We start from the raw sequence: 12,256 nt of genomic DNA, 5'->3' as shown, positions 1-12,256 counted from the left end.
ACAGTATCCTTGTCAAATAATGTGCGTAGTAAATTAGGATCAATCTATACAAAGGAATATTGCACAAACATTAAAAACAATATTATATTAGCATGAGGAAGCAGAATTATATCATATATTTCAATTGTATAATATTAGTGGGAAGATCAGTAAGATGCTGTATATTATTCACATCTATAGAAAAACACTGATGGGATTTCTCAGTTAAAGTGATTGATTGGAAATGAATCATAGAATATTTCCTCAACACAGACAAAATGTTGACAACCAGGAAAAAAAAACTTCACTAATTGCAACAAAGTGAGAAAAGGGGCAGGACTTAAGGGAAGAACTTGAAAACTGTTAAAGGAAAGAAACAGAATTTTGAAGTGGTATAGAATATAGAAGCAGAGCGCCACTCTTAAAGTTTGTCTTCCTTTTCTCTGCCCCCATTAGCCAAGCTATAGAGCAGGAAAAAATCTTCAGAAATCTCATGAATACCCAGAAATCTAGGGAGAAACAAAATGTGAGAATCCATTTGCTTTTCCTCTTCTAACCGGAAAACTTTTAAACTGGATGTTGAGGATAGACTGGAAATAAAGGCAGGAAACCCAGAGGCTGACCCCGGTGGAAATGATGTCTCCAGAGCTTTGCCCAGAGTCAGAGAATCTACGCAGAGCCCGACAACCTCTGCTGTTGGTGTACACCACCCAGGACCCTTCCGTGGGGACGAGGAGGGGAGGGTGGACTCAAAAAAGCTCATGGCCAAACAGGCAAGGAGTGAAGAGGAGAATGCTACTGAAGGTCAGGTTTACTGGACTGAGCAAAAGTTTCGGGAGGAAAATGCATGTGACAAAGGCAGCGGAGAAAAAGGCGATGTTGATGTTTCCAGACAAAGCATCTGGGTGAGTTTTGACAACGTTAGAGTCAAGAGAGGAGACACAGAAGGAAAAGCAAGTCTAGAAGTGAAGAGAAATAAATGAGACAGTTGAGCTGATATTTAGGTGGCACTAAGACTGAACATTTTCTCTCAAGGTTTATATGTTTCCATTAATGCACATTTTCTCCCAACGCACTTCTGCCATCTTTCAGATAGCGGCAGACTTCAGCATTTTTAAAAATAAAAGCCACATTATCATCATGACTAGGGAACATATTGGGGCATAATGCTTCAAACTTCTTCAAAAGCATCCCAGAACTAGGTCATATCATTCACGTGGGTTACGATTCAGAAGTGGAACAGCCTAGCATAAAAATACATAACAGTTGTAAAGTAAGTTTATAAGATCAAAATATATGTCAGTTCCATCACATAAGAATGATTTCTGAACAACAGATGTCTATAAAAGCACTACATTTGAATATTTATATAGTATAAATCCTCATAACCATGCTCATTGATGAGTAATAATTCTGTCTTCTTTCTGAAATGAGACTGTTAAAGTGAGAAGCTTTAAGGAGCACCCCCACTAGGATCAGCATAGCAGTGGGGGGATTAAAAATGTGGCCCTCTTGACTCAGCGCCTTAATAACTACATTAAAATATGCGTCCTTCTTCGACCAGAGCTTTTTCAATTAAATCACGAGTAAGAGTTTCAGATTACTTTTGAAATAATTTCATGATTTTGGGGGGGGTGAACTTTAGTTCCATCTTATTTGATATTTGATATTTTCTCATTTTATCACATTTATGAAAATAATTTTTCATAACTCATATATATGGAAGATGTGAATAATTCTTATCATATAAGTAGAAAAAAAAAAGTGTCCTCAAATAGATCTTCCAAAAAATGTAATTAAAAAAGGTTTTAATTGAATAAATAAAGTAAAAAAAGAAATGGAAATAAGGAGCCATCTAACTCCTAAACCTGAAAGAGTGTGTCCACCCCGTTCAGTTCTGAGCACTGGGAAGAAAAACACCTTTCGTCTTGTGGGTTCTTACATTTCACGTTCTTTCTTAATACTTCGTGCCTTTTCTCTGCAATCACTTTAATTCTTGCTGGAATGGAGCTTCTCAGACTTCTTTAATGAAGATCTCTGAGCAGGTCCATTCTCTTGACCTTTGAGTGTCTGAAACGACTGTTATTTCACTCTTATTCTGGATGATGAAGTGAGTAGATGGGTCAGGGCATCCATGTTTCTATTCAAAGGGCGATTTGTTTACAGTTTGGCCCTTGGGCAAGAAGAGATTTTGGCACCCAAAAAAAGCCATTTCAAAACTGGCTTTCGCAGGATGAGATCCCAGAAGGAGGACAGCCACCATGGAGAACTAAGGCACAGAGGTTTCGGGTGGAAGTGACAGAGCATCTCAGAGGCACAGCCCTCATTTTGGAGGGAAGCAAGGCCTTCTGGGTACATCGATGGAGGCGGAATCGACCTTCAAACCCAAGTTTAGGAAGACTCCACAGAGACCACGACACTCTACAAAGCGGCACACACACATCTAGCGGACGTCAGGACTGAGTCAGCGCAGGTAACTGAACCTAACTAGCACCCGTGATGGGAAGTCTGCCCCCACGAGGTAAACTCACTGACTTTCAGTTTAAACTAAACCTCCTTTGATCAGTTCAGCATTTGCTCTTTCTTTTCCTCTTCCTTCTTCCCCAGGGATGATATCCTGGCATCAGGAGAGGGGCATGCAAGGATGTGACTCCAGCCATGCCAGCTTCTGCCGAGATGCTCAACCCCCGCTGGCCTTTGGGCCTCGGCGCTCAGCCCCAGTTTGTCCACCCCGAAACATCTGTGTCCCGTGCTTCTCTCTGGTAGCCAGGGCCACAGGGATCACACTGACCATTTTCTTGATGGCCAAAGACTGTCCAGATCAAGTTCAGCCTCTGCAACTTCCCAAGGGCATGGGGAACTGCTTCTCCATCTCTGTGAGGTCTTCCTCCGCTCCCTTGCTACTCTGAGGCTTTCAGGAATCACAGACTTCCTCTCTCCTGGAGTCCAGTTCTTGCGACCAGAAGCCCAGTTCTCCTTTTGGAACCAGCTGGAAACATGTCATCATGAAGCAGTTTTTGCATCAGTGTCATGTATCCCCTGCCTGCCCTCCAATACTGTCCGTCCAGAGCACAGAGACTCCTTGGTCATTGGCAACCCAATGCCCACAGAGGTGACAGGACCTCCTGTGGGTGACTCAGGGTGCCAGGACTGCAATCTGAGACCTATGGCATGAGGGACCATCACAAAAGGTCTCCACACCCAAGCTTGCCCAGCAGTGCCAGTGCCACTCTCTACCAGCTACAGGACAACTTGAGACAGCTTAAGACTCAGAATTTTTGCCCAATCCTTGGCAAGAAGCAACCCCTTCAAAGACAAGATAGAATTTCCTGCAAGACAATGGTGGGGGGAGGTATGACTCAGAGCCTACTTGCTGATTTAGAGAATTTCTTTATGGAAATGCGAAAGTATAAAGACCAGATGTGTGCTATGGTGTAAAACGTACACCTGCTACAACCAGAACACTATGCCTAGAACTGACCTATGTGTATGATGTTTATTGACAGACACAATTTAATGCCAGCAACTCATAAGGGCTGCTTTGACATGGACAGAGCTTTTGTTTTGTTTTTAAATAGATTTAATTTGGATTTTGCTATACACAACTTTCAAGCTAACAAAGAATCCATCGTTCCATTGTTTTAAGCCAATGACATAATTTGAAAAGTAGTTATTATAAGAAATAATGGCTTTGGCTTATCAAGAGGTATTCTCAAATGTAGCCGCTTAGGACACAATTTGCATTTCTCTTGGAGGATACACTGGACACATTATTATTATTGTTGCTGTTGGTGTTAATCATTTTGCCTGGCTGACCCCTCACCCCACCCACACTCCTTTGGAAACCGCCAATGTCTTCCATATTCACTGTGCCGGCGGCAATTTTGAACGATGTGCCTCCCAGAGCTGACTGGTTTAAGGGATGATGACTGACCAAGCTGGGCCAACCAGTCCTCACCCCAGGAATTTTCAAACTTCAACAGAAGGAACGAAATGTGACTCGCTGTCTCCTAGAGAAGCTGAAAAGGCAGCCTTAGCCGTGATTTCCAACCTGACACCTTAGCATTCCCAGAGGAGCTTTTTTTCCTTTAATCACCAGTGTCTGGACCCTACTCCAGAGCCATGGAATCAGAATTTCTGGCACTAAGGCTCAGGCACTAATATTTTCCCTCAAACATTTGATTTTGAATAACTTCACTGCTACTGAAAATGTGAAAGAATAGCACCGTGAACACCTATACACCCCTTCGCCTAGATTGCACTAATTATTAGCATTTAGAGATGAATGGGGTTTTTAAAACTCCCCAGGCGCTGTTCATATACAGAATTGAGAACCATCATCGAGAAAGAAATATAGCCCCAAATGAAGCAGATACACCAACCAAGACAAAGATTAAAAAGAGCATCCTGGTGACACTCAGGAGCCCGCATTTCATGCCCCCTGGTTCTGTGAGACACCCCAGTGTCATCATCATCAAATCAGCTTCACCGTCTGGGCTTAAAGTGCTGTGACGTAGGAACTTGCTTGTTGCAATCCAAAGATTCAGGAATAACATGCAAAGGAGAGAAAATTTGTAGGAGAACATTTAAATAACCCAAATAGATGTGAGGTCCACGCAAACCTCACTCTTTAATCTGCAAGTTTACTCTAGAGGGAAGTTCAAAGGATAAAAGTTTTTTAAGCAAAACTGAACTTTCAAAAGTCACACTCAACAAATACAAAAAGAATCCTTCAGGCAAAGGAAGGCATTGTGTTAAGCATCGATTTCAACAATACTTTAAGGAATGACATGAAAGACATTTGAGTATCCCCCCCCCCCACAGCGAAAGAATAACTCAATACAAACAAGTTTATGAACTGAGAGGTATCTCCCCAAAGTTCATATTCCTCCTGAGAAAGTCTGATCTGAGAAAAAACACATCCAGGCTCAAGAATTCTTAATGCCATAGGTTAGTTCTTGGAAGTGTGAGATTTTTTTTAATGTGTGTGAAGGTGTAAAAATAGTCCTCTGTGTTCAAGGAGACTTTAAAGCTGGTGATGATTTGATAATAAGTCATAATTGTAGATAAAACATTACAAAGTTTGATGAGGGAAAACAATGATAAAAAAAATTTTCTGTATTTGTACTTAATCACTCTGAGGTCATCCAAAAAAAAACATAACTCCTTTAAAGATTCCAGTTTCCTGGACTCTGATATTTGCATGGGGTCAGAGAAGCAGAGAGTAATAAATAAAAACAAAAATATTTTCATATTGGACTAGTGCTCTTACTAGATTATGTGAAGTGTCTCCCAGTTACCATTTGATTAATGAAGCCTCAAATTACAAAGCCTCGAAAGTGTAGAATCATAATCAGCTGCTCATCTCTGAAATTCCTCCCCGGAGGAAGTCCTTGGAGGAGGAGAGGGCACGGGACTACTCACCGTGGGTAGCCAACGACAAAGTCACTGGCAAATTCGCTCTGCTCCCTGGCAGCTGGAGACTCGGGTGTCAGCGGCTTTCCTCTGCCATGTCTTGCAGCGAGTCAGCCTCCTGGGCTCCTGTGTCTCTGAGCGGCCAAGTTTGCCGCAGAGGAAGGTTCCCCAGGCTGAGGCAGCCAGGCTGGGTCCTGCCCTGGCAAGGGCAGCCTGCCTCAGACACCGGGGCCCTGCAGCCTGACAGGCAAGTCCTGCTTGGGAGTTGCTCCCGCGGTGGGAGGGGCACAGTGCCGGAGAGTGGATGAGTCACACACGAGGTGACACACACAGACTCTCACAAAAAGTCAAGGCTTCGCTTTTTGGCAAGGAATCCAGGACGGTAGTGGTGGTACAAGCTCTTTGGCTCTTGGTCATAGCTATTAGCATCCATACAGATCTGCCTAAGCCTGAAACTGGGACTGGAGAACTCCAGTGCCTGTGCTTGGGGCTCTCCCTTGGGCTGGCTTTCTGGTCACCGAGATTACGGTAGTAGGGTTCTCTGATTGTCTCTGGCTGTCCCTAGTTCAGGTTCAAGGATGGCACTGCCATTCCTAACCTTCTTGTGGTTGGATAGGGTCACACAGGTTGTTCCACCATGGGGACCAGCAGTTCAGAATGGTGGCTACTCCATCCACGGGGGTTCCTGAGTGACTGTGACTAGCAGGGGCCCTGCTGACCTGTGATGGACATGAGCAGAAAATGAGTCTTTCTTGGTTTTAGTTGCTGAAATTTGGGGGCTATTTGTTACCTCAGCATAGCCTAGCCTCTGGTGACAGACACAAGGGCCAAGGCTCTTGGAAGACTGAATGGACAGTGATGTATCTTTCTAACTTTGCAACACTCACAAATCCTTTCCTTTTTTTTTTTTTTTTTTTTTTTTTAGCATGCATGGACTTTTCCAGCATCCCCAGGCAAGCCCATGTTTCAAACACCACACTCACGCAGATTTAAGGTGTGGCATTTTTCAAAACTCTCATTAAGAAGTTCTTGTGACACAGTGAGAGGCACTCCTTGTTTTCAACCTGTGATCCCTCATCCTTCTTTTGCTTCCTGGATTGCTCTGGATCCTCTAGGGGATGACCAGAGATCTGAGAATCCCCTTGGGGCTGAAATTCACTCAAGTCCACCCATCAGATGGGAAAATCCAATATTTTGTTGAGCATATACTATACACCCAGTGTCCCATATATTCGTGAATATATTGGCTTAATGTAAAATTTCACCCCTGATCTCTCAGAGCTCACAGTCTAGTTGGGAAAAGAAGAAACAAATGTGAAAAATGTACCAAAGCCTTTTTGGCTAAGAGCTGATGCTCTAAGTCCAAAGCAGGGAAGGTTGAAGGAGGCTGGAGGTCCAGGGCCACTCCATGGAGCCTGCAGGGCTGGGCTGGGCCTGGAAGGACACCTCCAATTTATACCAATGGGCAAGGTTTGGGCAACTGGAAAGACTGAGGCTTGTTTTTAGGTCATTTGTTCAGTAAACTTCTCTTGAGCATCTGCTAGAGACCCGGAAGGTAGAAGATGGAGGTTATCCAAGCCCAACCTCACACCCAGCACGAAGGAGGAAACCAGCTGGGCTGTTTTTACTGGAGACTCTCAGCTTTTGAAAAGGCAAGTACTGGTCTAAGTTAAATAAAGCAGAGCTCTCCCACGTGGTTCCAGTCTCTTCACCAGTCGCTCCCTGGCTCATGTGTTGCATTCTGGTAATGCCTTATGGCAGTGTTCATCACGTTGTTCCCAGTCTCCAAAACTCCAAGCCAACTGCCTCTTTCTTGAGGAGGTCTCCGCCCTGAAGGACCCACCTTTTACATATATTTCCCTTATCACTAATTCTGTAATGTTGGAATCGGAATCTTCTCCTCTGCAGTCATCTTCACCAGGGTTGCAACCTAACCTGTCTCGTTCATCTTGCTCTCGCTTACAAATGAGTTCGCATTCCTTTTCCTTTCCATTGGCCTCCCCTGCAGCCTGAAAGGTCTCCGCCCATCTCCACCCACAGCTTCACCTGGCTGACTCACTCATTCTTGTCCTCAGCTGTCCGATGGTCCGTGAGGACCCTGGCCCAGGTGCTCCCTTCGCACCACTGTGCTATGTGGTACCCCAGACTAGCACAACCTCACCAGTCAGGCTTCAGTTCAAATGTCGTCTCTCCAGAGAAGCGTCCCCTGATCCAGTAGTCATTACTTACATACCCAGGGTCACTCTGTCTTCATTCTTGCCAAAAAAACCCCCCAAATTTGATGATTCATCATTGTTTTGAACCAATTGTGGGAAGAGAGGTCCTGTTTGCTGATCACTGAATTAGATGTAGGCAGATGACCGTTCGTGTTCAATAAGCCTCTGGGAGAAGTCTGTGCAGAAATAAGGGAGCTTCTAGGAAGGACTTCTTCCTGATGAAACTCACTTCAACCATCCTTCAAAGTGCATGACTTCAAATTCAAATCAGTCCCTGGTCACCTTCTTCTGCCTTCTGGAGGTGAGGGGAGAGGGAAGAAGAGAGGAAGGTAAAAGAGTTACCCCAGGACTGATACAGGAACTAAAGCTTCTGAGCTTTCTGAATTTTCAAGGATGAAAAGAAGTCAAGGATTCCTGGACCCAAGAGTCTTGGAAGGATCCAAAGAAACCTTGGCAAGTAACCCAATATTCAAAATTGAAAGGCAACTTGATAGGATCGGTGGCCTCATTTCTGACAAGATACGATGAGACTTGTTTTCTACCTAAGAGCAACACTTCACTCTTGACAGCTGCCCAAAAGACCACCTGAAAAATCCACTGATCAAGCAACACTACGTCTTACCCCCATTATACACAGTGAGAGAACACCGCCCTGATGGTCTTCATAGGTTTCAAAGGAGGGAAGTCAGGGCAGGATATTCATAGGGTTTTTAGGTCTTAAAAACTGGAGAACTGAAGGACCTACTATACAGCAAAGGAAACTATATTCAATTTCTTGTAATATCATATAATGGAAAATAATCTTAAAAATATATATGTATGCATATGTATAAATGAATAGCTTTGCTATACACCTGAAACAAACGTTGTAAATCAACTACACTTCAGTAAAAAAACAACATTTTTAAAAACTGGGGAACTGATTGGACTCGCACAGAGTTTATGGGCTAATGGCTTGGCTGTGGGCAAGGTCACGGTCGAGGTCACCAACAAGTCTTGCAGAGCAAGTGGTCATTCAGGCTGTTTTACATGGTTCAGGGCTCACCCTCCAGGAATAAATATTTCCTGGAGAGCAAGGCCTTCATCTATTTTTGCATGTTTTCTGAGCTGTTTTGCACTGGGACAGGAAAGAATGCTCAGGTCCAGCATTGTTTAACACAGGGAAGTACATTGGCTCCTCAGCCACCAGGAAGACTGATGTGTGCTGTTCTAAAATTTACCCTCCTGGTTTTCATTTCCAGGCTCTGCCTCTTCTTTGCCCAGCCCTCACCTGTCCTCAACTGCGTTGTTTAGGTCATCAATAACCTCATTTCCCATCCTAATCACTAAATAAGCTTTCAGGCTCAAATTTGATCTGCAGGCGATCTTATTATCTTTCCCTTGCAGTGTTATTCTCCACCCCAGAATGAGCCAGCCAGCCAACTCCAAGAGTCCACTTGCTGGAAGGACTGTAATGGTGAATTACTCCCAGGGGCCAAGTGTTTCTTTTTCATTGTGTTCATCAATTTACCTCAAGCCACTTCCCTGCTTTCTTTTTTTAAAGGACAGGTCCTTTCAGCTGAGTTCCTGTTGTTGACGGAAATCATCAATAAACAATCTATAAAAAGAATAGAAAAGAATTTTTTCGAGCCAAACTGAGGACTACAGCCCAGGAGACAGAGATTCAAGAAGCACTTGAACTGTGTCCGGCTGGACTACAACATGGGGGAGGCTTATACAGGCAAAAGCCATAAAGTTACATAAATTGTTGAGAATTAGGTTTGAGCTGGCACGAAGTCAGGGCGCTTGTTAAGCAAGGACTGGGGTCAGAAATGGTGACATAGGTACAAGGGAGACCTTGAGACCATGCTAGCAGATACTGTTTTGAGGAGGGCTGGTGGCGTCCTTGAGCCTGATACAGGTTAGAAAATTCAAGTTCTCAGTGATACAGAAATAAGTCTACAACCACATCCACAATGGCCACACAACTCCACTTTGGATGCATGAAGCACGGTTACTCCATTTTGATCTTTAAATGCGTTCTCTTCTCTAGTGGTTAAAGCGGATGTACCATGCAAGTGTGACAGGGCATAAGGCAGGCCGTTCTGGTTAGCATAGAGTTCAAACCGTATCACGGAAAAGCCAGAATGACTTCCCCATGCCTCCGTATGTGACCATTTTTTCCATCACTGTGTGGTTTAATACTTACTACCTCTCCAAGTCTATTTCACTTCCAGATGCACCTCCAAGCAGGTGTATTCAGTGTGGACGCTGCTGTCCTGCTGGGGCTGTGGGTTTAGTTCTCAGGGGACGGCCTCTGGGCACACTTACTCCTCTGCCTCTGCAGGAGTTGATGGCTCGTAGGTAGACACCTGCTGACTGTGGAGGACGTCTCTAGGATTAGACAACACTTACCCTCTGAAGAGGAGAATCCACCAACTGTTCATGCACGTAGCATCGAGGACAGTGAGGGGTATAACTAAACACTCTGATTTGTAGCTGTATATAGAATGTTGTACAGCTCTTAAAATTCAGGTTCCAGATTTTTCAGTTGGGAAAAAAAAAAAAACAAACTAGATCCAAATTGTGATGAAATTGACTTAAGGTCCCTGAGATGGGAAACACAAGCCCAGGTGCGAATCCGGATCTCAACCCTTGTCTCCCAGTACAAGAGTGGGAAAAAAACCACTCTCTAGTGAATAAAAATACTGAAAGGCAGCCTTTCCTTTGCCCCTTGTATTGTCTCTAGATCCTGTCTTAGAAAACTGCATTTTACAAGAAAAAGAAGACTTAGTTCTTATTGGTTCAATTTAGTGCCACCCAGTCCCCTAGGAAGTCTGAAAATGGTGTCCATTAATAGGTTGTAGGGGCACATGAACTCCTTAGAACTGTACCAAAACTGTGTGTAGGTGTGCATGAGCACACTCTTCTGGGGCAAAAGAACTGTTCCAGGATTCTCAAAGCATAAAGACTAACTGCACCAGCACCTGATTTCCTAAATGACACATTTATGCTGCCTCCATCACTTACCAGAGATGTGACCTTGGCAGGTTATTTAGCCTCCTTTCCTCCGCCTGCTCCTCTGTAAAAGGGGGTGTGGCCGATGGCTCTTTGTCCACCTAATATTTATTCTCCCTTTTCCCCATTAACAAGTGTAGGTTTTTTTTTTTTTTTTTTTTCAGAGATGTAAGGTGCTAGGTGATAATATACACCTCCCGACAGACCGTTGCCACTGAGGGCTGGGGATACGACCAAGTTCTGGTGCTTCACATGTCAGGCATCAAAGCGCTCTATACCAGCTTGTGGATCGAATCTGTCCTCAGACAGGTCTAGAAAACCAATGAGGTAGGATTTCTAGAAGACGATGAGACTCAGGAACCCAATGCCTCACGATAAAGAACTCATCCTAATGGGAGAAAAAGTCACAGTGAGATGGAAAAGCTTAGTCCAGGACAACGCGTCAGGGTCGGAAGGGATTTTGAGGAGAGCAGGACACTGGCTCATTCCAGTGGACTCAGGTCTCACAGTCCTCTTCCTGCCTCACCATGGATTTGTGGTAACGTCATCCACAGCTAGCGTCACCGTAGAATTGATCATCCAGGGAAACTGGGCTGTCCCGGGTAACCTGGGGTGTAGGAGCATCTACTCCCAGTCCATGTAGATTGATAATAAGAGCGATGTGGGAAGAATAAGTTGGTGCAACTTAATTTACTAGACTTTGGTTATATGCACCAAAAGCACTGAAAATGTTCATACCATTAACTTAGCTGGGAACACCGCCCGTGAGAAACTTAGCTTTATTTGACTGCCATCTAGTGGTCATTTCATCTCTGTAGGGAAGCTAAGTAAGGTTTTTGTTTTTCATGTCTTTTCTGAAAAGCCATGAAAATCACTTAAGTTTGCAAAGATGTACATTAAGAATCAAAGACTGTTCTCCTAAATCTTAACTTATGTGTGACCATGTCACATGGAGAAATCTAAATAGACTATAAGATCACGGAAATGGGCTTCAGTAAATTATTTAGTCTCTTTCACTGATAGGAAAATCTGATACCCAGAGAAATATAAAGGATTGCCAAGAATGCTCCCTACACCGATATCTATGTAGGGAGAGCATGTGATCAAGAGCACAGGATTCAAAATTGACCTGCCTAGGTTTAACTCCATCCCTTATTAGCTGAGTGGCCTTGGCCAAGTTGCTTAACCTCTCTGAGCCCATTTCCTCATACGTGAAAGTGTAACAGAGAAGAACAAACTCGGTTCCATATTGAATCTATTTCTTTCTCTCTCACCCTTGTGCTCTGTTGCCTGTGCCTAGTCCTGCTGGCTCTGCACCTTTTGCAGAAGAATGTTGCCTGGAGCCTGAAATACACAGGAGAGCCTATTGTCAAGGCTCTTACCTTGAAAGGTATAACAGTTTTCCATTAAAAAGCTGCAGAACAGAGAATAACATTTGTCTTGTTGGAAGTTTACTGGAATGTTGTGACCAGACCTACGTAGACAGCTGCAAGAAAAAAGGATTCTAGCACCAAGAAGTTGACCACAACTAGCCACACTCCCTCGCATTTAACTACAAAAGAAGCCTGAAATCTAACTCAGGGAACATCGTTCTTTGGGATGCTAGTCTACCATCTTCTTGGTCTGCTGGCTTTCCGTATAAAGTTGCT

At 43.9% G+C, this 12,256-nt stretch overlaps 1 protein-coding gene across 3 annotated transcripts in view; it reads right to left on the bottom strand.

The window, feature by feature from the left end:
• Positions 1–5,653, bottom strand: part of ADGRF2 (adhesion G protein-coupled receptor F2) — a 29,895-nt gene extending 24,242 nt beyond the window's left edge. For all 3 annotated transcript variants that reach the window (XM_006190727.3, XM_032463216.1, XM_032463215.1), the window contains exon 1: positions 5,404–5,653. The gene's annotated coding sequence lies outside the window, so the exon portion shown is untranslated. The remainder of the gene's footprint in view (positions 1–5,403) is intronic.
• Between the last annotated feature and the right edge of the window lie 6,603 nt (positions 5,654–12,256).

This window comes from Camelus ferus, chromosome 20 (assembly GCF_009834535.1).
Source record: "Camelus ferus isolate YT-003-E chromosome 20, BCGSAC_Cfer_1.0, whole genome shotgun sequence".
Lineage (NCBI taxonomy): Eukaryota > Metazoa > Chordata > Mammalia > Artiodactyla > Camelidae > Camelus > Camelus ferus.
Note: the sequence above shows the minus strand (reverse complement) of the source record. Positions and strands in the feature narration are given on the sequence as shown.